This window comes from Cucumis sativus, unplaced genomic scaffold (genome assembly GCF_000004075.3).
Source record: "Cucumis sativus cultivar 9930 unplaced genomic scaffold, Cucumber_9930_V3 scaffold104, whole genome shotgun sequence".
Taxonomy (NCBI): Eukaryota; Viridiplantae; Streptophyta; class Magnoliopsida; order Cucurbitales; family Cucurbitaceae; genus Cucumis; species Cucumis sativus.
In genome coordinates, this window is record NW_022279512.1 from 967 (window position 1) to 4,186 (window position 3,220).

Consider the following 3,220-nt stretch of genomic DNA (forward strand, 5'->3'; position numbering starts at 1 on the left):
TGGAATCAGGAACTTCCACCAGGTAGAGCATCTGCTCTTCGATTCCCACAAGTCGCTCATCATGGGTCTTGCTAGACTGTTTCGCCACCGACATCTTTCTGTCACGCACTGTCAACTAGCCAACCTGGCTCTGATACCACTTGTCACAATCGTAATTCTTCAAACACGATGTGAACGATTGTGCGGCACTTGTTCTAGCTCGACGAACAAGTCAGCCGATCAAAATCCACAAATCGCGGACAACTTTAACACATGCTTCAACCTCCCCTCACGTTCTTGGAAAATATTTTTAGAAAACGTGAAAGATGATTAAATTGATTGAAAACATTGTTAAAACAAGCATTGAAGACTGTCAATTGCAATAAGAAAGCATAGATTGCAAAGAGTACGACAAGGCTTGGGCGGGGATTCAACAGGTATGCCTCCCCTATAGTACATTTTTAACATTTTCATCTCTGGTAGGCTTGCATATGAAAATGCCGAAACGTCACACCCAAGCATATCGACTTGAAATTTAAAGCAACTACCTAAACTACATACAAGACATAAAGACAAGATAAATTGGGGCTAATCGGAGCATACGGCCATAGGTAAACACACCTTGGACAAGTATGTCCGTTACACTAGGCCTCCAATCACCCAAGTTTACCAAAGGAGGGGTAAAAATAAAAATTCCACCTAGACAACATGGTTGTTAGGATGACCAGTGGTCCTAACAACACGTGGCAGCAGCAGAAAGGGAATATATATATAGGCGTTTTTTGCTAGGGCTGATTATCTTGGTTATTATGTATTTTGAATGAACGTTGTTCATTGGGGAGAGAGCAGCCCTCTTACTTGGTTGAAGCTTATGATTCCATATTGAATATATATACACACATATATCAGCTTCTCTCCATTGTACTGTGTGTTTGTGAGTGTGCTGGAAATATTCTTTGTATTTGTGTGGGTGTGGGTTGAATCTTTTGCAGGTGAAACAAGAACCTACCAGGGGGGACCACTTTGGTAGGGCCGGGAGTTAGAGGAAAGAGATAAAAGAAAGGAAGCTACAGAGGGAGGGGGTATGGAACTTTGAGGAAGGAAATCTACATTACTCCTTGAGAGAGGGAAAGCAGAGGGTCCAAGTTCATCTTTGAATTGTTCTTGAGTCTTTTATTTGGTTGCTATTAGTTTGAGTAATTTTTGCTTTGAATCTGTAATCGCGATCAATACTCTATTGATCCACGAAGAGTCTCAATAATTCGTGTAAGTTTTCATATTATATCAACATATACGAACACTGCTGTGGTGTTCTATCATAATTCTGAGATACTGAGCTTCGTTTAAGATCCTTCACTGTGGCCAAACCGAGTTTGTGAGTTGAACCTTTCATGTATTTATGAGAAATGTTTCTCTATCTATTTGAAGTCTGTTTGATGGAGCATTTGGTTGGGAAGAGATGACTAACTTTTAGTGGAAAGGCGAAGGACTGGTGAAGCCCTGAAGGGGTGTTGAAGTTGGCTAAAGTTTATGTGTTGAATTGAATTTCTTTAAGAGAGTGGGTTTTTTTTTTTTTTTTTTGTAGCTTGATTTTTAAATTTGAATTATGTTTATTATACTATAATTATTTATAAACCCTAAACCCTAATAGCATTTTAGTATCACGAAGTTGGATTATTTTGTTGCAGATGGAATTTGTGTCTAGAGCATTGAGCATCCTGGTTGCGTTTGGGATGCCAAGTTTTTGGAAAATGGAGATATTGTCACAGCTTGTTTAGATGGAGTAGTACGTGTCTGGACGGCAGAACAGGAAAGAATTGCTGATCCCCAAGAATTGGAGTTATTTGCTTCAAGACTGTCTCAGTATAAGTTGAAGAGGTGCCCCACAACAGCTGCCACACACACACACACACACTCACAAAGAGGAAGTTCCAAAATCCTTTGGTACATCTCTCTTTCTCTCTCTCTCTCTCTAACTTATTTTGACTTTTTGAGGCAAAAGCATGATTTTGAGCATATCTAAAATAATGTCAGTATAGAATATATTCTGTTCTGAGTATGATTTTAGCGACTTATGTACATCTTTAATTTATTTGTTCATACCTCATGATAATGTGCACTTTTATTCCTATGTTGACTGTTGGTCTTCTATTTGATAAGTTGTCTCTAATTTACTTGTGTTAGGAAGAGGGTTGGAGGATTGAAATTGGAAGAATTACCTGGGATGGATGCTTTACAAATTCCAGGTCTGGTTACACTATTCCATTTTAATAAGAAGCCAAGATGCTATCCGCTTCTATACCTTTTTCCTTTTACCCCTTAATTTCATGAATCTTTGTTGCAAAGTGGATGGGTGGCAAGGTTTTCTTTTTCTTGATATTTGTGAGATTCTAGGCCAGCTCACACACCCTCGACTAATCTCACGGGATAATCCGCTTGACCCTACAACATTTGGGTGTTAAGGAAACTCATAGGAAATTAATTTACAGCTGCCACACACACTCACTCACAAAGAGGAAGTTCCAAAATCCTTTTGTTCATCTCTCTTTTTTTTCTCTCTCTCTAGCTTATTTTGACTTTTTGAGGCAGAAGCATGATTCTGAGCATATCTAAAATAATGTCAGTATAGAATATATTCTGTTCTGAGTATGATTTTGCCGGCCTGTGTTATGTTTAACGCCTTTCTTTTTGCTTCTAGGCTGTACTGGAGCTTGTCATAATCTTCCCATGTTGCCTCATGAGGAGGGAGACCTTGCCATTTAATCAAAACCTCACAGCTTCCTCTTTTATTCTTCGAGTACCCAAATATTTCCTCCGGTATAGATTTACTCGTGAGTTTCAGTAACGTAAGGCAGCATGTCTGTCTGTACAAGTTGATGATCACCAACCATTTTTTTGAGTTGGGACACATGAAACACTGGATGGATGGAAGCGGATGCTGGCAACTCTAGCTTATACGCAACCAGTATGATGCGTTCCACAATCGTATAAGGCCCAAAGAACTTGGGGGATAGTTTCTCATTTTTCTTTTGTCGTAATGAGATCTGTCTATAGGGCCTAATCTTCAGGAAGACCATATCGCCAACTGCATACTCCACATCATGACGCTTCAAGTCTACGTTATTTTTCATCTTGTCTGTGCAACGAATTAGTGTTCTTTTAGGACTCCCAGAATTTCAACTCATGCCTTGAGCTATTCGTTTAAGGTAGTGTTTGGAGTGTGTCCCGGTCACCATAAAAC

General features: G+C 39.4%; 1 long non-coding RNA gene across 1 annotated transcript; it reads left to right on the plus strand.

The window, feature by feature from the left end:
• The first annotated feature begins 397 nt into the window (after positions 1-397).
• On the plus strand, positions 398-2,519 carry LOC116405441. The gene is made up of 2 exons (XR_004218573.1): positions 398-1,923; positions 2,164-2,519. It is a non-coding gene; the product is annotated as an uncharacterized LOC116405441 (long non-coding RNA).
• The last annotated feature ends 701 nt before the right edge of the window (positions 2,520-3,220 follow it).